Here is a 23,833-nt window from a genome sequence, read left to right as displayed (position 1 = left end):
ACTTGTCACCACTGAATCTATTTAGATACCTGATTGTGGCTAATGACAGAATTGCCATTTCGTCATAATGAAAACTTCCTGATGGTGTTGCGGACATAGTATAAATGCGGAGGAGAGGTGAATGGGAAGTCATTGTAGCGAAGATACAGGTAGCAAATGGGGAAGCCTACTGAAATAAGTAGTTTTGACAAAGCGGAGTTGGACTTACCCGACAACTGGGAACAAGAATTTTGGAAAAGGTGGAACTGGTCGGTTATTCGTGTGCCACTGTCGCGAGAATCTATCTGAAGTTAGTAGACACCCATCCCTCATCACAGAAGTTCAGTGCAGATTGATGAACATGGAGTTCTACAGCAGACGACTGCTATACAGGGGATAGGCAAAATAATGCGAACACCTGTACTTACTTGGGGATGGTTTATTAATAAGGTATTGTGCCCCCTTTTGCCAGTAATACAACTGCGATTCTTCTTGAAATACTGGCGAGTGATGCTCGTATAGTCTCCAGTGAAATGTTATGACGCTTTTGGATCAGCACCTCAGAGGGAGGAGGAAATCTGCTCTAGAGTCTGCGCTCCAATACCGCCCACAAGAGTTCGATAATGTTCAAGTCTGGGTTCAAATGGTTCAAATGGCTCTGAGCACTATGGGACTTAACTTCTGAGGTCATCAGTCTCCTAGAACTTAGAACTACTTAAACCTAACTAACCTAAGGACATCACACACACCCATGCCCGAAGCAGGATTCGACCCTGCGACCGTAACGGTCGCGCGGTTCCATTCTGTAGCGCCTAGAACCGCTCGGCCACCATGGCCGGCTCAAGTCTGGAGCCTGTGCTGGCCAGGAAAGACGCTGCATATCAGTTGCGTGCTCCTCATACCACGATTGTACTTTTCTGGCCGTGTGAATGGGAACTTTATCCTCCTGAAATGTGGCATCATTGTTGAGGAACAAGATTTGAATAAGGGAGTGCACCTTTTCACCTAAAATGTTCAAGTAATCGTTGGTTGTAACAAGACCTTGAGAGTAATGATGAGACCAGCAGAATACCATGATACGGCTGCCCACACCATCACACTTCCACCTTCATGTTTAACTGTTGGAATTAACCAATCGATGTTGTAGGCTTCTTTTGGCGTTTCCAGTCGGCTCGATGTTGGAAGCAACGAAAACGTTGACTCGTCGGACCATATTACATGTTTCCACTGATCAGCTGTCCAACATTTATGCTCCTGACACCGCGTTTTACGCATCTTTGCGTTGGTTGTCGCCACTAATGGTTTCGGTATAGCAGCGCGTCCATGAATATTCACTTGCTGGAGTTCTCGACTGACAGTATCGATTGATACGGGGTCTCGAAGATGGCTTTTGACCTCTGCAGTCACTCTAGCCACCGTAGCCGCGCGGGATTAGCCGAGCAGTCTGAGGCGCTGAAGTCATGGACTGTGCGGGTGGTCCCGGCGGAGGCTCTAGCCCTCCCTTGGGCATGGGTGTGTGTGTTTGTCTTTAGGATAGTTTACGTTAAGTAGTGTGTAAGCTTAGGGACTGATGACCTTGGCAGTTAAATCCCATAAGATTTCGCACACATTTCAACATTAGACACCGTAGTTTTCTGTTGTTTTGACAGAATTCGTGTTAGCGTACGGCGATCTCTGTCATAAATTTGATTTGCGCCCCCTATTACGTTTACACGATGATATCTTTCCATGTTCTATGTCGGCTGTCATAACTGTTGAAACAGTTGCTGTTGAAACATTCAATAAGTCGACTGTCTTTGTTACTGATGCTCCAGCTAATCGGCCCCCATAATCTTGCCCTATTTGGAACTCTGTTAAGTCTTTCACTGGACGTCGGTCTCGGCCTTAGAATGCAAATACGAAGTGTGCAGTACTTGTAAACAACCTGCACTGATGCAAAGTTCCTTCTGAACACGCACAGTCCAGTACGACACGTGCCTCACCTGCGTTATTGACCGCGAGACACAACCTTCCCATTACTACCACTGTTCGCATCATTTTGCCCATTCCCTGTACGTTTCCTTATTGACATGCTGATCCAACGATGTCGTCGGTTTCGATTGCAATTCGTAGGGTATTATAAAGATTGGACCGTTCATCAGCGGAAATGAGTCTCCTGTGTGGATGAATCACTCTTTTTGGTTTTACACAAGGTCGATGAGCATGTCCGTATACGCCCTCATTCAGGAGAAGGGCTGCTCAGAACATTTACATCACGAAAGACACAGACCACTGGGGGTAGTATTATGCTACGAGGAACAGTCAGCTGGCTTTCCACGGGATCTGTGATGGTAATGAAAGGCAACGTGACAGCTGTAGACTATTTGTACCTTAATGCGGACAATCTCTGTACTGGATTCTTTACCGATGGCGACGTCGTCTTGTAGCGGGATAACTGACCATGTCACAATGCCACGGTCGTGCTAAAGTGGTTCGAGCAGCAAGATAGTGGAATGACGTTGACCTGACCGAGTGAGGTGGCGCAGTGGTTAGCACACTGGACTCGCATTCGGGAGGACGACGGTTCAATCCCGTCTCCAGCCATCCTGATTTAGGTTTTCCGTGATTTCCCTAAATCGTTTCAGGCAAATGCCGGGATGGTTCCTTTGAAAGGGCACGGCCGATTTCCTTCTCCATCCTTCCCTAACCCGAGCTTACGATCCGTCTCTAATGACCTAGTTGTCGACGGGACGTTAAACAAACCTAACCTAACTAACGTTGACCTGTTGGTCACCAAAATTCCCTGACCTGGATTCGATGCAACACATATGCGACGCTATGAGTTCCACGCCCACCAGCCCTAAACTTGCAGGAAGTGCGGAACCTGTGAGTAGACATCTAGTACTACATACCTACCCCTGATCCTAGTAAGGTCTTGTCGAACTGATGCCACGCAGAATCGCTGATGAAACTAGTGGACCAACTCACTATTAAAAGTTTTGTCTCATTTTTGTATATGTGTACGTAGGTATAGAATCCTACATACGTGACTTTACCAGCAGTACGGAATACGTAAATTACACTACTGGCCATTAAAATTGCTACACTACGAAGACGAAGGTGACGTGCTACAGACGCGAAATTTAACCGACAGGAAGAAGATGCTTTGATATGCAAATGATTAGCTTTTCAGAGCATTCACACAAGTTTGGCGCCGGTGGCGACACCTACAACGTGCTGACATGAGGAGAGTTTCTAACCGATTTCTCATACACAAACAGCAGTTGACCGTCGTTGCCTGGTGAAACGTTGTTGTGATGCCTCGTGTAAGGAGGAGAAATGCGTACTATCACGTTTCCGACTTTGATAAAGGTCAGATTGTAGCCTATCGCGATTGCGATTTATCGTATCGCGACATTGCTGCTCGCGTTGGTCGAGATCCAATGACTGTTAGCAGAATATGGAATCGGTGGGTTCAGGAGGGTAATACGGAGCGCCATGCTGGATCCCAACGGCCTCGTATCACTAGTAGTCGAGATGACAGGCATCTTATCTGCATGGCCGTAACGGATCGTGCAGCCACGTCTCGATCCCTGAGTCAACACATCAGACGTTTGCAAGACAACAACCATCTGCATGAACAGTTCGACGACGTTTGCAACAGCATGGACTATCAGCTCGGAGACCATGGCAGCGGTTACCCTTGACGCTGCATCACAGACGGGTGCGCCTACGATGGTGTCCTCAACGACGAACCTGTTGCACGAATGGCTAAACGTCATTTTTTCTAATGAATCCAGGTTCTGTTTACAGCATCATGATGGTCTACATCTACATCCATACTCCGCAAGCCACCTGACGGAGTGTGGTCGCAGCCGTGTTTGGCGATATCGCGTTGAACGCACATTGGAAGCGTGTATTCGTCATCGCCATACTAGCGTATCACCCGGCGTGATGGTATGGGGTGCCATTGGTTACACGTGTCGGTCATCTCTTGTTCGCACTGACGTCACTTTGAACAGCGGACGTTACATTTCAAATGTGTTACGACCCGTGGCTCTACCCTTCATTCGATACCTGCGAAACCCTACATTTCAGCAGGATACTGCACGACCGCATGTTGCAGGTCCTGCACGGGCCTTTCTGGATACAGAAAATGTGCGATTGCTGCCCTGGCCACCACATTCTCCAGATCTCTCACCAACTGAAAACGTTTGGTCAATGGTGACCCAGCAACTGGTTCGTCACAATACGCCAGTCACTGCTCTTGATGAGCTGTGGTATCGTGTTGAAGCTGCATGGGGAGCTGTACCTGTACACGCCATACAAGCTCTGTTTGACTCAATGCCTAGGTGTATCAAGGCCGTTATTACTGCCAGAGGTGGCTGTTCTCGGTACTGATTTCTCTGGATCTATGCACCAAAATTTCTTGAAAATGTGATCACATCTAAGTTCTGGTATAATATATTTGTCCAGTGAATACCTCTTTATCATCTGCATTTCTTCTTGGTGTATGAATTTTAATGCCCAGTAGTGTAGAACAGGTCGTTGCAGGATTCGAAACCACTCAAGTTAGAATGTGAAACATTGGAGCTCCTCGTTCAGACTCCACCCTTCGAGTGCTATGTACGCAGACACGACCACAATTCGCCGTTCCTATTTGTAGAAACATTTCTCCTAATTCCGAAACTGGTTCCGCGACTCTGAGGGAGGAACAATGCGAACAATGAGAGAGACTTCTCCGTGCAGCATGCACGGAGTTGCCGCGACTCGGCGGCGCTCTTCAGGGGTGGACGCGATTTCTGCATAATAAAAGGCCTCGTAGTTCCACCGGCAGAGCTGATCAGAATGGAAGATAAACAGCGTAGTAGCTCTCCAGACCGGTTCCGCTGAGACATGGGAAAATGCCGGGGCCCTCGGCTCACCCGGCGGGCGACCTGTCACGCAGAATCGAGAACTCGAAGACGCGTTTCAAAAGCGGTGACAGAAGGGTTCCTTAATGGATCAGCAGGTAAATTAAAACTTCTCCGATATTATTTTCCCAGCGGGGAGCCGTGCAGGGATTACTGGGGTCTCTCTCTCTCTCTCTCTAGCTCTTTCTCCCTCGTTCGATCGCGGATATGAACCTTATGACAGCTTCGTCAGCTGAGGACAAGCGGCATCACGATTGCGTCTGCGCGCACGAGTTGTGTGTGTGTGTCTGCAGGAGGAAGGGGGTCGGGTGGGGGGGGGGGGGGGGGGGGGGTAGGAAGAGCGTGTGAGTGTGTCTTGCTGGGAGCGCTCTTTTCCCATGATTCTATCTGTGTAAGTGGATGCCGCGCGGAACGGAATGTACCCACGAGCTTACTTCACAGAGCCTGCTGAAACTCGAGGTCTATTTTTTTTATTTTACTCTATTTTTTTTCCCTCCGGGGAACAGGGAGGCGGAGCAGGACTCTGGGGGGGGGGGGGGGGAAGAGGTGCGGTGGGATGAGAAGGGGAGCCCGGTGCAAGAAATCTCCTCTTACCGCGCCGCGTCCCCCTGGGAGGAGGGGTTTACCATTCAAAGCACGCACAATGGGCCGGAGAGCTACCGTACGGCTGTGCGCAGGGGCCCCGGGGGTTGACCCACAGGTGCCGAAATGCGCAGCACCTGGGGACGAGGAATTCTCCGGAGCGGGTCGCCGCCGCTTGGGAAGCTGGGGTCTGCTGGCGGCGCGGCTTCGTTTGCATCACAATCGGCCAGGTGCGTGGGATACCACCGCGCGTCGCAACGCACGTCAGGCGTCAGCGGGGACAGCTGCAGCGCGCCGGCCGCGGAGTTCCCACACGGCGCACGCACGTGCCGAGGTGCGTCGCCGGGAGACGTCCAGCGCTCTCTCCTCGCGTCGCGTACCCGCCGCTATGTAGCGCAGTCCGTCTTCTCTCCCACCGTTGTTTCTGCTTTGGCGCTGCGGCACTGCCTCAACTCGCTGTCGCGAGGCCGGTAGATTCTGTGGACGGATGCACGAGGGCACATGACCACCTCTTTGTTGCTCTATTCGTGCACCGGAGCATGGGGGAAGAATGGGGTCAAGACCGATACACTCGACAAAGGGAATGAGTCGACCATCAATGTACTGTGGACTACAGAATCTTCCAACACAGGTAGCACTCACCCTAAGGGTCAGCTGGCTAAAAATGGCTCTGAGCACTATGGGACTTAACAGCTGAGGTCATCAGTCCCCTAGACATTAGAACTACTTAAACCTAACTAACCTAAGGACGTCACACACATCCATGCCCGAGGCACGATTCGAAACTGCGACCGTATAAGACGTGCGGTTCCAGACTGAAGCGCCTAGAACCGCTCGGCCACCACGGTCGGCAAAGGGTCAACTACCCCTTCACTATAATATACAGGTTGATCAAAAAGTCAGTATAAATTTGAAAACTGAATAAATCACGGAATAATGTAGATAGAGAGGTTCCAATTGACACAAATGCTTGGAATGACATTGGCCTTTATTAGAACCAAAAAACAATACAAAGGTTTAAAAAATGTCCGACAGATGGCGCTTCATCTGATCACAATAGTAATAATTAGCATAAAAAAGTAAGCCGGCCGCGGTGGTCTAGCGGTTCTAGGCTCTCAGTCCGGAACCGCGCGACTGCTACGGTCGCAGGTTCGAATCCTGCCTCGGGCATGGATGCGTGTGATGTCCTTAGGTTAGTTAGATTTAAGTAGTTCTAAGTTCTAGGGGGCTGATGACCACAGATGTTAAGTCCCATAATGCTCAGACCCATTTGAACCATTTTTGAACAAAGTAAGACAAAGCAAAGATGACGTTCATTACAGGAAATGCTCAACATGTCCACCATCATTCCTCAACAATAGCTGTAGTCGACGAATAATGTTGTGAACAGCACTGCAAAGCGTGTCCGGAATTATGGTGACGCAGTGGCGTCGGATGTTGTCTTTCAGCATCCCCAGAGATGTTGGTGGATCACGATACACTTGCGACTTCAGGTAACCCCAAAGCCAATAATCGCACGGACTGAGGTCTGGGGACCCGGGAGGCCAAGCATGACGGAAGTGGCGGCTGAGCACACGATCATCACCAAGCGACGCGCGCAAGAGATCCTTCACGCGTCTAACAATATGGGATGGAGCACCATCCTGCATAAACATCGTACGTTCCAGCAGGTGTTTATCAGCCAGGCTGGGGATGATGCGATTCTGTAACATTTCGGCGTACCTCTCACCCGCCACGGTAACAGTTACCTGCTGTAAAGCAGCATCTGTCGGACATTTTTTGAACTTTGTTTTTTTGGTCTAATAAAACCCCATGTCATTCCAAGTAAGTGTGTCAATTTTTGCCTCTCTATCTACATTATTCCGTGCTTTATTAAGTTTTCAAATTTATACTGACTTTTTGATCACCTGGTATACTGGGTCCGGCAGGAAGGTGTTTCAAAACATTCCAACACATTTATATTTTTAATAAATTTCAACCTTTTTATTCCTCAAAGAGTGCAAATACAATGCCCCTTAATAAACGTAAAGTACAAATACGAAAAACTGCAGTTCAGTTGCGAAAAATGACACCATCCAAACGGCGGCCGTTGTCGACAAAGCATATTTTCAGGTGCGAAAAAAATTGTCCACACTCCTTTGAAGTATAGCAAAGGGAATTTCTTGAATGTTTCGAGTAATGACCTCTGAAAGAGAAGAGTTCGTAGTTTTTCAATGTAAATTCGAGATCACATGTAGCCTCATAAGAAATAATTGCACTGAGGAAGATCTGGAGATCGAGGAAGCCACTCCACATCCCCACACAACGAGATGAGATGACCTGGAGAACAGACCTCCAAACAGTGGCCGTCGTTGATAAGGCATATTTTCAGGTGCGAGAAAAAATTGTCCACACACATTACAAGTATAGCAAAGGGAATTTCTTGAATTTTTCGAGTAATGACCTCTGAAAGAGAAGAGTCCGTAATTTTTCAACGTAAATCCGATATTACAGGTAGCCTCATAAGAAATAATTGCGTTGAGGAAGACCTGGAGATCGAGGAAGCCACTCCACATCCCTACGCAACGAGATGAAGCGACCTGGAGGACGGTCCGTTAGAAAAGCCGTGGGTGGTTTGAGGTACAATAAGTACGCCCATCCCGCTGAAACAAAACATCATCGAAGTCAATCTGATATCTACTCAATTCTGACATAAAAAATTCTCGCAACATCGTCCGATAACGCTGTCAGTTGACACTCACAGCGCGACCATTTTCTCGGAAGAGTAGGGTCCAAAGGTGGCAAATCGGGGTAATCCACACTACACAGTTACTTTCTCACTACGTGGAGATCTCTCGTGGAGTTCCTCTGGGTTATTTTCCGACCACCACCGCCGATTTTGTTTGTTCACAGCACCCGACAAGTCTTTTATGGAAATATATGGCGCAGTACATAGTTATTTTGCTTCAGTTGTTGAACCATCATGATTTCCAAAGGGTGAAACTGGAGACTGAATTGTAAAAATGCGGCAAACTGAGCTGTCCGAAATGCGCAAAGCGCGGGCATTTCGTACTACTGGACGTCGAAGGCAGCATCCACAGCTTGTCGAATTTTCTCGATGTTTTCCGCTGTTCTAACTGTCCGAAGACCTCCCCGAGCTGTTCCAGGCCTCACCGTTCCTACTGTTCTGAAGTTGTTTAACCACTTTGCTATTGTTGGAAGAGGTAGGACAGCACCGTGTCAGCCAATAATGAACTGACTGCGAAATATTCGCCGTGTCTGCACTACCGAATGACCGGTTGCAGCAAATGTATGTTAAACAAAGATGGGTTGTTCAATTGACCAAGGCACCATGGCTACTGAAATAGCAGCTAATAACGAATATATGTTAACCACAGCGAACCACAAGTTATGGCGAACTTTAAAACGTAACACTTCCCTGCTGGACACTGTACGTACACTCACCAAATGATGCTCTACTAGGTAACGATGTTTGAGAATTAAAGGTTGTACGTTTTACGAGAACTCAATACCATACGGGGATGTCAGACATAGAGCAGCGGTTAAGGCGATCGAGCATCGTCTTTTCTTTTTAATCGTCCACCAAACACCTGCATCTCTGCGATTAATCACGTTTCTTAGATACGGAAGAATGGTTCAAATCACTCTGAGCACTATGGGACTCAACATCTGAGGTCATCAGTGCCCTAGAACTTAGAACTACTTAAACCTAACTAACCTAAGGACATCACACACATCCATGCCCGAGGCAGGATTCGAAACCGCGACTGTAGCGGTAGCGCGGTACCAGACTGAAGCGCCTAGAACCGCTAGGCCACCCTGGCCGGCGATACGAAAGAATAATAACAATGATAACCATAGAGGTACATTCGTGGAGGCGTATAACCCAGTTACGGGGGGACCACAACAAGTAGGTAACACCTTCCTATGGCAGACCAAGTAACTTTTATTGAATGCTGCGCTACACTTCAGAGTGAAACAGATATACGACACTATTTTTCGACATAGTCACCAAGTCTCAATAAACAAAGGTCGGGATGTTCCACCAGTTGTTAAACTCCGCGACAATGGAAGTCCTTACTTTGGTCACGGATCTATTCGAGAACTGCCGTGGGAATATCTTCACTTTTGGAAATTCTCTTTCCCGCAAGCTTAAAATAAGGAGATCACATGCAAATACGGAAACCAAGATCAGGATCACCCAATTTGTAGGGCCTTGATCAAAGTATGATATCTGAAAAAATACTTCAGAACCTAGGACGCATTTAAATATTGTTTTGGACTGCTCGTACAGCTCCGGACGAACATGTGTGTGATCGTTAAGTAATTGGCGAAAGTTGCATGGCAACTTGATTGCAAATAGTATTTTTATTAATGTCATGCTGATTCGTTGAGATACACCTGCTGACAGAGCTTGCGTTTCCAAACTATTAAAATTTTCAACGTTGTCAAAATATAGGCATATTTTGGAAAAGATGAGAATTGCAGATGACAGAAAAGTGCTGTTGACGCCGGTCATCAGTTCAAAATAAATATCTAAATACGATCCTGGCCAAACATCACAATCCGCAGATCCCCCCGATTAGGATGTCTGTAATATATTACAATGAAATGAACACCCTAGCTGCTTACAGGCGTTGACATACGTCAACGGGGACAGCTGAAAATGTGTGCCCCGACCGGGACTCGAGCCCGGGATCTCCTGCCTACATGGCAGACGCTCTATCCATCCGAGCCACACATTTTCATCTGTCCCCATTGACGTATGTCAACGCCTGTAAGCAGCTAAGGCTGTTCTTCTCATTGTAATTTCATTCTAACGAGCTGCATGGTCACCAATGATATCTGTTCTTTCGGACATGTCCGAAAGAGCAGATACCATCTTAGTATATATATATATATATATATATATATATATATATATATATATATATATATATATATATATATATATATATATACGTTCGACTAGGATTGGAAGCTACAAGTGCAATCGGTCCATCTTTCTTTCTTTCGCTTAGCGATCGCAGGGTAGGCGTGGTTACAACGGATTTGGCAATGTTAGTTTTAGGGATGGCTGGATACCCTTCCTGCCGCCACCCCGTACCCCCAGGACGGAATCAGTGTACCCCAACTGTCTGCATCTAGTGTAAATCGTGAAATACTGCGGACGTGTTTCAAATGTCTGTGACGCGTGTAACTGAGACGGAACGTGGGGACCAGACCGGTATTCACCTAGTTGGATGTGGAAAACTACCTAAAAACCATATCCAGGCTCGCCGGCACACCGGCCCTCGTCGTTAATCCGCCGATCGGATTCGATCCGGGGCTGGCGCGCCTACCCGAGTCCAGGAAGCAGCCCGTTAGCGCTCTCGGGTACCCTGGCGGGTACATTGCATTTGGTCCATATATCACTAAAATTTCCTGGCGAATCTGTTTGCAATTTAGACGTGTTACCCCGGGACTGTCACTCATACTTCAGCTTTCGAGTAGTATCTTTCCAGTTGCCTCGGTGGTTTCTTTGAAAGGACATTCCTCTTCCTTGAAACAACCCGAGCTTGTGCTCCGTTTATAATGATCTCGTTGTCGACGGCCGACGTTAAACGCCAAACGTGGTTTCTTCGTTCCAGATGCTGCGCCATTGCACTCCCACATTATGACGCACCTGTTAGTGTGCAACAGCCGAACAGTGTCTACAGGAAACCCGGAACATGCACCACTCTTCTTGCACATTGATCTCAGTGTCGGACGGCATGTGTAACTTAGGCGATTTATCTATGAATAAATATTCAACCAGTCGCATTTTTGGATCTTCGATACGATTTATTGTACCATTAACTAGTATTGGAGCTACTATTTGTTCATCGTCAGATGGAGGTGTTACAGGAACGTTATGTCGCCGACCAAGTGCAGATAGACGCTCTGGTAATGGAGCTGGCGAAAATGTCGGAGATTTAGTCAATGGTAACGAAACGTTGATGGAAAGGAAATGTTGTTACGTTTTGGGTACTTACAGTGTACTGCATTGTACACTGAAGAGCCAAAGAAACTGGTACACCTGGCTACTACCGCGTAGGGCTCCCGCGAGCATTCAGAAGTGCCGCAACACGACGTGCCTTGGACTCAACTTATGTCTAAGTTGTCCTGGAGGGAACTAACACCACGAATCCTGTAGAGCTAACCATAAATCTACAAGAGTACGTGGGGGTGGAGATCTCTTCTGAACAGTACGTTGCATAGCATCCCAGATATGTTCAATTATGTTAATGTCTGGGGAGTTTGGTGACCAGCGGAAGTGTTAATACTCAGAAAAGTACTCTTGGATCCATGCAGCAATTCTTGATATGTAGGGTGTCGCATTGTCCTGCTGGAATTGCCCAAGTCCGCCGGAGTGCACAATGGACACGAATGGATGCAAGTGGTCAGACAGGATGCTTATATATGTGTCACCTGTCAGAGTCGTATCTAGATATATCAGGGATCCCACATCACTCCAACTGCACACGCTCCCCACCATTACAGAGCCTCCACAAGCTGACATGCAGGGTCCGTGGTTTCACGAGGTTGTCTCCAATACCCGTACATGTCCATCCGCTCGATTCAATTTAAAACAAGACTCGTCCGACCAGACAACATGTTTCCAACCATCAACAGACCAATGCCGGTGTTGACGGGCCCACGCTAGGCGTAAAGCTTTGTATCGTGCAGTCATCAAGGATACACGAGTGGGCCTTCGGCTCCGAAAGCCCATATCGATGACATTTCGTTAAACGGTTCGCACGCAGACACTTATTTATGCCCCAGCACTGAAATCTGCAGCAATTTGAGGAAGGGTTGCACTTTTTTCACTTTGAACGATTCTCTTCAGTCGTCGTTGGTCCCGTTCTTACAGGATCCCTTTCCGGAAGCAGCGATGTCGGAGATTTGATGTTTTACCGATTTCTGATATTGACGGGTCACACGTGAAATTATCGTACGGGAAAATCCCCACTTCATCGCTACATCGGAGATGCTGTGTCCCATCGCTCGTGCACCGACTATAACACCACGTTGAGACTTATTTAAATTTTGTAACCTACCACTGCGGCAGCAGTGACCGATCTAACTGTGTCAGACACTTCTTGTCTTATATACGCGTTGCGGACTGCTGCGCCGTATTCTGCCTGTTCACATATGTCTGTATTTGAAAAGGCGTGCCTATACCAGTTTTTTGGCGGTTCATTGTAGTATCCATAGCATATCCATTCCCATAATGTACATTATCAGGTGTATGCAAATATACACGATATTTTGCTACATTTGGTTTCACATGTATTCACCGAATGTAAACACTGAATATGAGCACAAAGAAAATGGTATGTGTACAACAGATATGAATGACACTTTGCTACATTATGACCTTTGGCCTGAGATGCAGTGTATACAAAATAAATATTTACAAGAACGTAAATATATTTAAATGAATATTGTTAGATGCAAGTGTGTACTTATATTGACAATATACAAGAAACGTGGACGAAAAAGGTACCCAAAAGGTAAGCCGGCCGAGCGGTTGTAGGCGCTGCAGTCTGGAACCGCGCGACTGCTACGGTCGCTGTTTCGAATCCTGCCTCGGGCATGGATGTGTGTGATGTCCTTAGGTTAGTTAGGCTTAAGTGGTTCTAAGTTCTAGGGGACTTATGACCACAGAAGTTAAGTCCCATAGTGCTCAGAGCCATTTTGAGCTACTCTGCCAATAGAGTGGACGCTGTTTTGAAACTTCCTCGCGCATTTAAACAATGTGCCGGATCGGGGATTGAAAACATAAGACTTGTTCTATACGTCAACTGTCATGATTTGACTAACATTTTACTATTGACCTGTTACATATTGTAACGATGATGAGGTCAACCTTGTACGTTCTTCAGCAAGCGTAATCTAAGGATGGTTCTTGTTCATCCGAAACTGGTAATCAGTAAGTTGTAATTTTGTTTTTTATTTCGATTAAAACTATTAAAGTTTTAACGAACTTTTTGCATCCCGCCTGGTAGGCGGCGCGTGGGTCTGCTCCTGTGAACTGAAGGGTAGGCCGAATGTAGGAAGCGAGTAGGAGGAGGTGAGGTAAAAATCTCTCTGTACTGCTCTTTAGAAATGGTTTTACTATATCACAACAATATCAACGTAAATACATAAGGTGAATACCTAACTTTGCACTGATGAGCGCGTAGGTGCGAAGCTGGATGTATCAAAGTTCACAAAAGTTACAAAGGCAAAATCTGTAGTGGCTCGCCCACTATGAAATAGAAACAATGTTGCTTGGTCGTGTAATCGGAATCAAATGGGCTGAATCTATCGATACCACAGAATTCTCTTCTAATAAATTTGTGGTTGTAGCACGCGATACGAAAAAAATTATCTATATGAAAGAAACTTATCGATATGAGAAAACAACTTCAGTTTAATAAATTGAAAGTTATGTGAGAATTCACGAAAAGTTCCATCATGAGCTTGCATGTGCACCCACGTTTAGCACACATTAACAAATCCGGACATTCACCGAATATTTTAGACGCACTCTACGACGGTAACCAAAACGGTATAGTGTCGCGTTTTTCAAGTGGTTGCGAGATAGACCATCTTTGGTGACTAATTTGGAGCCTTATGATAACGGCGAGAACTTCGCCCACACGCACGTAGCCAAAAAGAGCGGAGGGGAGCGGGTGAGTGACAGCTAAAATATGGAAGGCGGCGCGCATGCGCCGTCACGAATGTTCTAAGCCGGAGGCAGAGCGCCACGGCATGCGCTACACCTGGGCACGCGCCTACGCACACACACGCACGCACACACACACACACACACACACAGAAGCTCGCATACCAGCGCAGACTCACGCGCCAAGGAAGTGTTTTACTTTCGTGGGATGTCGATGTGTCACCGTTACCGTCGGAAGACAGACCTCATGTAGGAGAGGACCTCGGACACGCTTCGTCGCGGACTTATTGAGAAGCTCATTATAGTATTTGTTCTGGAATACGATGTAAGGTCAGGAAATAAAACAGTCACTCCTACTTTAGTCCTCAGATTTAAGAGAAAATGTAAACTCTACTAAAAAAAAGTAGCTTTGTTTATTTGTATTTATATCAGAAAAAGCAACCTCTTCTGTTTTACTGTCGAGAAATGTGGCTGCAGTAGGCTTTAGAGTGTTACGTCATTTGGTGCGCAACAAGATGCCTGTAATACTGTACGTAGGCTGTTTCGGTTTTTATGTTGGTAACGCCACGTAGCGCTCTGTATGAAAATCACTGGCTGTGCTGTGTGCAGTTTGAGGCTGGTTAGCATTGTTCTAATATTCGCTATTGTAGTGTTGGGCAGTTGGATGTGAACAGCGCGTAGCGTTGCGCAGTTCGACGTGAGCCGCCAGAAGTGGTGGATGTGGGGAGTGAGATGGCGGAGTTTTGAGAGAGGACGTAAATACATTGTTTGTTCTCTACCAAAATCTTTCATTTGCTGAATAAGCCTACCAGTAGTTAGTGCCTTCAGTAGTTTGAATCTTTCATTTAGCTGGCAGTATTGGCGCTCGCTGTATTGCAGTAGTTCGTGTAACGAAGATTTTTGTGAGGTAAGTGATTCATGAAAGGTATAGGTTATTGTTAGTCAGGGCCATTCTTTTGTAGGGATTATTGAAAGTCAGATTGCGTTGTGGTAAAAATATTGTGTGTCAGTTTCTTGATGATGTGAATAAGTAAAGAGAGAAATGTCTGTGACGTTTAGTTTTGCTCAGCTGTTTGAAAATCAAATAACGGAAAGGGTTTATCATCGCAATCATTCATAAATTTTTCTAAGGGGAGGTTTCAACACATTACCGAAAAAGACAATGGTTAATATTTAAGTGTCCCCTTGAGATCTGCCTATATTGATTCCATTAGAAGATATCATCGAGATGCACAATTCCCTTGGATACACATAGTTAATGTCGTTTCGGCCAGGGTTGCATGTCCTCAGTTTCAGTTGATGTCTGAGCTGATACTGTGGTTTTCATCCTTAATTTCCAGCACAAACAAGAAACGTATGCAGATCGGACAGTTAAATGTGACAGTCAGCCGCTTTCGCAAATAAACGAGAATTCAGAGCAGCCGATGGATGAGGCGTTGTGCAGGGGAACAACCCCGCCTCACTCTCCCGGGGCTCGCAGTCCACGCCCGTACTTCCCATTTCTGCCAAAGCAGAACTGCCACATGATGACAGTGGTCGCCGATCGCTTCTCGTGCTGTGAGAGTCGTTCCGAATCCCGAACTGGACCAGGAATAATATCTTTACTTCATTTGTTCACAAATAGAAGAGGAAAACGACTTGCAGTGCACAACCGAAAATAAATTGGAGTACATAGGGAACTATATTTGGTAACGGCTGCCACAACACCGCTTGTTTAGGCTAGAAGTGTCGTAAACGTAGTGGTTCTGGCCCGACCTCTAATGGTCTCTAACGCAAACATAGTTGGAAACACTTTTCGTCTTACACCTCCATGTTAAAAGTGTTCCCCGCAAAACACTCGAATCGTTTAAATACGGCTGCCGTCAGTGTTGCTACCCCATCATTATTCAAATGCAGAGTGATGTGCAGTGTCACATTTTCTGCCAGACCACTTACCACCTGTCCCTGCCAATACTCTCTGCCACTTCAGCTCAGGCAGCTTCTTTTGGAATGGTGACTTGGTACATCATTGTTATGACGTCGTCCACGATATACGTCATAATTAGACAATTGATTTCGATGAATGTATCTTTTAAATAATCCCAAATTACTCTGAAGATCAATTTTATGGACGATTCAGTGCGTTAAGATAACAAATCAGAGGTCCTCATAGACCGCCAGTTCCGTCCGCATGCAAATCATGTTCCTACTATATAGTTTCAAAATGTTCAAATGCGTGTGAATTCCCAAGGGACCAAACTGCTGAGGCCATCGGTCCCTAGTCTTACACACTACTTAAACTAACGTATCCTAAGAACAAAACACACACCCATGCCCGAGGGAGGACCCGAACCTCCGGCGGGAGGGCCTGCGCAGTCCGTGACATGGCGCCTCAAACCGCTCGGCCACTCCGCGCGGCTAGTATTTAGTTCGAACCAGGTTAACCTGGGGATAGAAAAATAATTATAAGGACACCAAACTAAAAAAACCTGTACGACTTTATTTCTTGTATGTATGAAATGATTGCGTTAGAATAAAGAAGGGCAAATCAGAAACCGAACACCTCAAGGAAAAGTATTTTGATCGCTGTTTCAATTAATAGATGAATAGTGGTGCGCAAAACCTAAGAACTTTCGCAAGATGTGCCACTGCCGAGTAACACAGCTAGATGGAACTTGTACCACACATAGAAAGGACTGCTACAGTATAGCACAGATGATGAAATGCGCTATGAGATAGGTAAGGAAGTCTTGTGATAGGGCATTCCATTCCTCCAGCACCATGACAGCTGATGTACGTGGACGTGTTGCAATACGCCCCCAATGCACCCCACACGTACTCTTTGGAATTTAAGTCGGGAAAAGAGGCATATTCGCCGAATATCTTCTCTTGACAGCCTTGGGAAAGCCAGTCCTGACCAAACTCTAACACCTGGTGAGCAAGAAGTATGAGGCAGGCGAATTTCCCTCAGACTTCAAGAAGAATATAATAATTCCAATCCCAAAGAAAGCAGCTGTTGTCAGATGTGAAAATTCCCAAATTATCAGTTTCATAAGTCACAGCTGCAAAATACTAACGCGAATTCTTTACAGACGAATGGAAAAACCTGTAGACGCCGACCTCGGGGAAGATCAGTTTGGATTCCGTACAAATATTGGAAAACGTGAGGCAATACTGACCCTACTGCTTATCTTAGAAGCTAGATTAAGAAAACGCAAACCTACGTTTCTAGCATTTGTAGACTTAGAGAAAGCTTGTTGACTGAAATACTCTCTTTCAAATTCTGAAGGTGGCAGGGGTAAAATACAGGGAGCAAAAGGCTATTTACAATTTGTACAGGATCCAAACGGCAGTTATAAGAGTCGAGGGGCATGAAAGGGAAGCAGTGGTTGGGAAGGGAGTGAGACAAGATTGTAGCCTCTCCCTGATGTTATTCAATCTGTGTATTGAGCAAGCAGTAAAGGAAACAAAAGAAAAATTCGGAGTAGGTATTAAAATCTATGGAGAAGAAATAAAAACTTTAAGGTCCGCCGATGACATTGTAATTCTGTCAGAGAGAGCAAAGGACTTGGAAGATCAGTTGAACGGAATGGGCAGTGTCTTGAAACGAGGATATAAGGTGAACATCAACAAAAGCAAAACGAGGATAATGGAATGTAGTCGAGTTAAGTCGGGTGATGCTGAGGGAATTGGATTAGGAAATGAGACACTTAAAGTAGTAAAGGAGTTTTGCTATTTGGGGAGCAAAATAACTGATGATGGTCGAAGTAGAGAGGATATAAAATGTAGGCTGGCAATGGCAAGGAAAGCGTTTCTGAAGAAGAGAAATGTGTTAACATCGAGTATAGATTTAAGTGTCAGGAAGTCTTTTCTGAAAGTAATTGTATGGAGTGTAGCTATGTATGGAAGTGAAACGTGGACGATAAGTAGTTTGGACAAGAAGAGAATAGAAGTTTTCGAAATGTGGTGCTACAGAAGAATGCTGAAGATTAGATGGGTAGATCACATAACTAATGAGGAGGTAGTGAGTAGGATTGGGGAGAAGAGGAGTTTGTGGCACAACTTGACTAGAAGAAGGGATCAGTTGGTAGGACATGTTCTGAGGTATCAAGGGATCACCAATTCAGTATTGGAGGGCAGCGTGGAGGGTAAAAATTGTAGAGGGAGACCAAGAGATGAATAGACTAAACAGATTCAGAAGAATGTAGGCTGCAGTTGGTACTGGGAGATGAAGAAGATTGCACAGGATAGAGAAGCATGGAGAGCTGCATCAAACCAGTCTCAGGACTGAAGACCACAACAACAACAACAACAACAACATCTTCTCTTTCCAAGAGCTAGCACACCTGCACTATCCGACGTGGTCACGCATTGACAACCACACAAATGAAGTAAGGACTGAATGCGCCCCTGAAAAGAGTACAATGTCACCATAACGCAGACTGCTACGCCCATGCAACATCATTCCTCCCCACACCATAACATCTGGACCACAAAATGGATCATGTTCGACAATGATCGTCCTGGCTGCCCGTGTTCCCACCTCTTGTCGTATGAGGGTACGTCCAGGATCACTACTCACACTGAATCTGCTCTCATGCGAGTAGGACACGCGACCCACACCTTTTCGGTTCAGGCTCTATGCTCTTGGCACAGTCGCAAACGGAGCCGCCGATGTCCGGGTGTCAACAGATCGCATGGTACTGGTCGTTCGGTACTGAGGTACTCATATACACAGGTGATGTTTTGAATTGTGCGTGTTGTCTGCATTCGTCTGAACAGTATCATTATTATAACACCTGGCACATATTTCTGTTGACGACCACCCAACTACGTATTCGAAAAGCATTCTTTTAACAAAATACTTGCGTATGAAATCACGACATAGTTTAATTTTCATTGGCATCGGAAAGAGTCGTCTACCTGTCTAGCAGGACCCTTCAAACCTGATAGTCGATAATAGTAATACAAACAATAACAATATAAACATAGTAACTTTAATGACAACGACAATAGTAACAGTGTTTCGTCGGCTGAGGGAATAGTTGGGTAAATTTATAAAAGTAACATGTACATTGAGAAAATAAGAACATGGCTATACCTACTTTATTGGGTGGAAGTAAGTCACCTGTAAACAACAATAAAATAGAATTCAGGTAGCAGAAATGAGAATTCTCAGAGCAGTAAAAGTATGTAGTCGATTAGACAGAATAAATAATGACATTAGTAGTGAATTGAATATCAAAAATCACAAGATACAAACCTACAGTGAGAAGAAGTCATGAAAGACCGGGGAAAATGCCTATCGCTGGTGGTGTAGAAGCTATGACGGGATGGATTACTTTAAATATTTATTTTTTTGTCTTTTGTCAACTTAGTTCATTGTGAAGTGTTTTACGCAATAATTCCTACTGGGCTTTGTCTTTTTGTCTGTCTGATCCTTGCTGCGTTCCCTACTCCATACTTCAAAACTACCCATTCGTCTTTCATTGTGTTTCTTTCCACGATTTTCGTCAATCGTTGCCTACTGCTCCTTTTGAAACTCTTAATTATCTCTGCTTCTCCCAGTTTACCATGTCCCATTTCCTGAATTTCCTACCTCCTACAAAAACTTCAGTTTTAACTTGAAGCTCACAACCAATAAATTATGGTCTCTGTCCATATTTGCTTGTGTACATGTTTAACGCATTTTACAATCTGGTTTCGAAACCTTTACTTTACCATATCATTATTATGAAACCTCGCAATTTCTCCAAGACTATTTTGCGTATACAACCTTCTTTCGTAATTCTTATTGGAAAGATCAGCAACGATTAAAGTGTGCTGTGTGAAAAATCCTACCACGAGCCTTCTCTTTTGATTCCTTTCTCTTAATCCACTCTTCCTTTCCCCACTACCGAATACCAGTGCTTCCAACAAAGTTGTGTCTTCCTGGTTTATTTGTTTAATTTCTCCTATCTCATTGCACATCTCGTCATCATCTGATGAGCTAGTAGATACATAAAGTTGTGTTACTGTGGTGGATGTTGCTATTGTATCTTTCTTGGCTACGATTATGTGGTCATTGTGCTGTTCATGGTAGCTTACCCGTATCCCTATCTTCTTATTCATTATTAAATCTGCTCTTGGATTACCCCTATTTCATTTTGTGTTGATGACCATGTATTCACCTGTTTTTACCGCATCATCCCACTAACGCCCACTACACCTAACTACTTCCCCGTATAAGGTAATGAACAGAAAACCCAGCGAGAGCCACAACATGCACTGACAGTGTAACACAATGCGAAGTAACATTCAGCTGCATACCTTGACATTTTTATTCGAAAGTGTCATATAGATTACGCACGAGCTACAAAGAGAGTGAAAGGAGAATTCCAGTCTTTTACGTGAAGGACTCCTTTTGTAAAGAAAAGGCATTTTATGAAAGTGCTAGGAAGTTGGGGCCACTCCTACATTGGATGGAGAGCTAAAGGGTGCCACGGCAGCCCTCTCGCTATGCGGTAGGGTACAGCCAGTCAATGCCCTTCACATCTGAATATCAATAGCCGAGGTGAATGCGCACCTGTCTTGCAAGAACGCGCGTTGTTTTGCAGAACCTGTCGGAAAGGCATTCATCTGCACCCAGCGCTGGCACCAGAGTTTACTGCTTCGCCCGTAATACATGCTAAAGGACGGGGTAAGCAAATGGGCGTGCACATTCCTAATTTTTTGCCGCTCCACTGATTTCTATTCTTAAAGCATTTCCTTTCATTCTCTGTTATGCTAGTTATCTCAAAGGTGTCGGGAAGCAACAAGTAAGATATACACAGAGCAGGGTGCTCTAAGTGGGGCAGTAGCATTTTCGTGTATCACTGGCTGGGGATTGGGGATGGCTTGTTGGGGAAGACCCAGGGGTGGCAGGGCGGATGAATGCTAGACTCTGGTCAATACGCGCACGTATAATAGGGCCCTTGAGGTGGAGGTAAAGAACAAGTACTGAAGCAAGGGCGTACGTGGTGATTCTGTTGCTTCCAGTCGCATGTGTTGACGTATTGACTCTACGAGAGTGAGCAACGGAGCAGTCATTATGTAGTAACTACACGACATAGCGAAGTCGCGACACGACTCGCACTTCTGTATTCGTAGCTCGTGGTCTTGCGGTAGCGTTCTCGCTTCTCGCGCACGCGGCCCTGCTTTCGATTCCCGGCGGAGTTAGGTATTTCCCCTGCCTCGAGATGACTGGGTGTTGTTGTGTTGTCCTCATCATCATCATTCATCCCCATTACGGTCGGAGGAAGGCAATGGCAAACCACCTCCACTAGGACCTCACCTAGTCGGCAGTGGGGGTCTCCCGCATCGTCCCCAACACTCCTCGGAGTATGGGACCTCTCATGTAAAGAATAAGGGGAATTTAAGAAGTGCCTGTTTTATTAACATTGTCTTTATCAATTTTTCATTAAGTTCTTGTTAAATGTGAGTTATTGCACGTAATAGAAATATATGTCAGCAGTACAGAAGGAATCAGACGTACTGCACAATTAGAGGAAAAGCGAGAGAAACAATACCGTAAGTATAGCAGATGCGACGGAAGGAAGAAAACAGAAACATATAGGAATGAGAAACGCTCGGATAGCGCTGACAGCGTAAGAGAGACATTGTTTCACTACTGGACAGAAGGAAAAGAGCTTCGATTGCCGAGAGGGAATCTACACCGCTGACAGCAGGTCAAGCTCCAACGTCCTTCCGAAAGTAGAATGGTTTTAGATTGCATTCATGTTACATGGCAGTTTGTTCTAGAGTCTCAAGGATGAAATGGAGAAGCAGATCGTAAAAAGATTTATTGTGCGCCCGAGAAAGAGAAAGACAAAGAAAACCACAGTATTTGACGCCGATATTCTTGCAAATAGAGAGCTGCACGCGCTAAACAACTAGCAACAACTAAACATCGATCTCCACTTTCGTTTGACAAGACTCCAGGCATATTGTAACTTCGACACTGTTTCTTATAATGTAATGTACACATATCGACGTATTGTCTAGGTCAGAGATGTCCATCCTTTTAGCTTACCTGGGCCACACTGGAAGAAAACGAGTATTTGGGGGCCGCACTTAATGTACTTAACACTAACAGTAGCCGTAGATACTTCCTTTGGGCCATAATGCGGTCCACTGGCCGCGGGGTGGAGTACGCTGATCTAGATAAACCACTAGTCAGCTGAATTACTGCGATACACTTTTTCGTAATAATTGAACGTGACTTTTGTAACCGTGTTTTGTCTTTCAGACACGGCCACTCTTTCTTTCCCGCAGATATTAAAAACAAAACCCCAAGAACAAGTATCATATTTTTCTCTGAGAGTTGATTTGGCAAGCCTGAAGTCTCTCTGCAAACAGTAGCCATCAAGCTTTTTCAGAGTTAGTATCTACTGACATTTTTCACAGTTACGCATAAATAGCTATTTAACAGCACATTTTTGCCCATCGTCAACGAAATACATATCTTTCTGGTTTTCTTCGTGGTAGATTCCTAAATCCCACTTCACCCCTTCGCAATTTGCAGACAATCATATTATAGTTAATACAATTATATTTCAGTAAACTGATTCACTTTATAGAGTCGTAAGTAAAGTCGCCTGCCAAGACGGGAAACAAGGAAGGGAAGAATCAAATTATACGTAAGCCCCTTCAAGGCAGCTAGGAGAGCGCCGCCAAAAGCAAAGCTCTGTATAAGAAAATGGCGGTCATTCTTTTCCACTGCGTTTGTCGCCGTCGGCAGTTCAGGACTGGCTGAATCCGCGTCACGTGATATTAGCAGCCATTATGGGCCCAAGCGTTACGTGTGAAGCATATGAGGTGTTCTGTATCTTCGAAGTTTTAAGAAGAATAATGCCTCAGTGGTGTGATTTTGGCTGTTCATTTCGATGCGAAAAGGGAGGAAAACTGTACAGAATTCCTTCCCAAGGGAAAGATTCAACAAAAAGGAGAATATTGGTCGCAATGGGAAATGTTGCAGGAACTTGACTTAACCGTTCAGTTAATTTTATTTATTTCTGTCCTTTTTTTCTATGTCTAGTTTCTACATTTATGTGACTTAGTTTCCAATCCATTCGAACAGAAAAAAACAGAGGATGTTTTAATGGTACTTTAATTACAAAACAGAAATCTTAGAGATAAAACTGCCACTGTTTGCACATGAAACGAAAAATAGTGAGTGGTATCGTACAAAGTTATCGCGACTAGCAAAAATTTGACCTGACAGTATGGTTTAAACTTGTATTTACGATACACACAATAATAAATTGTACTTTGCTCCACACAATGTAATATACAAGAAAAAAAGAAACAAAATTATATCCCTGAGGCAAGGAGCGAACCTACAACCTTTTGTTCAAAATCCGTTGGCGTTACCAGGAAAGTGTTATTACTGTGACGCACGGGTCGCTATTCTAGAGTATATTAATACAAATAAAGTTCTTCCAGTTTCATTCAGCCTACTTTTTACCTTAGGCCTTGTTTTATTCGAACACATTTTAAAAACATTGTATTCTCTTGTACTTTCGTAATCATGCTCCTAATGTTATAGAACAATTTGCAGACAAAATTTTATGGTATAGATCTGACAAAATATAAAGCATGCGTAACCATACAGATACGTTTATCAATTCTACTTATTGAGGTATCACGCATATATATTTGAATCCAATGCTTTATTTCGTACAACAAAAGA

The sequence above is a fragment of the Schistocerca gregaria genome, chromosome 2 (genome assembly GCF_023897955.1).
Source record: "Schistocerca gregaria isolate iqSchGreg1 chromosome 2, iqSchGreg1.2, whole genome shotgun sequence".
In the NCBI taxonomy this organism is placed as follows: Eukaryota; Metazoa; Arthropoda; class Insecta; order Orthoptera; family Acrididae; genus Schistocerca; species Schistocerca gregaria.
The sequence above is the reverse complement of the archived record's forward strand: the minus strand, read 5'-3'. Positions refer to the sequence as shown.